Source organism: Equus caballus, chromosome 20 (genome assembly GCF_041296265.1).
Source record: "Equus caballus isolate H_3958 breed thoroughbred chromosome 20, TB-T2T, whole genome shotgun sequence".
Lineage (NCBI taxonomy): Eukaryota > Metazoa > Chordata > Mammalia > Perissodactyla > Equidae > Equus > Equus caballus.
The window spans coordinates 9080184-9080530 of NC_091703.1; positions in this window are offsets into that span (position 1 = coordinate 9080184).

The window sequence follows — 347 nt, forward strand, 5'->3', positions numbered from 1 at the left end:
GAGCTTTACTCTTGATTTCTGGGGGTTACTTTTTGTTGTTGTTGTTGTTTGTGTTTTTGTTTGTTTTGAGGAAGATTAGCCCTGAGCTAACATCTGTGGCCAGTCCTTCTTTTGCTGAGGATGACTGGCCCTAAGCTAACGTCTGTGCCCATCTTCCTCTACTTTATATGTGGGACGCCTGTCACAGCATGGCTTGATAAGTGGTGCGTAGGTCCACACCCGGGATCTGAACCAGTGAACCCCAGGCCCCTGAAGCCAAGCATGTGAACTTAACCACTCTGCCACCGGGCCAGCCCTTGGTTACTTTTTGATGATGAAAGAGTTGCAAGGATCGGCAACTAGAGCAA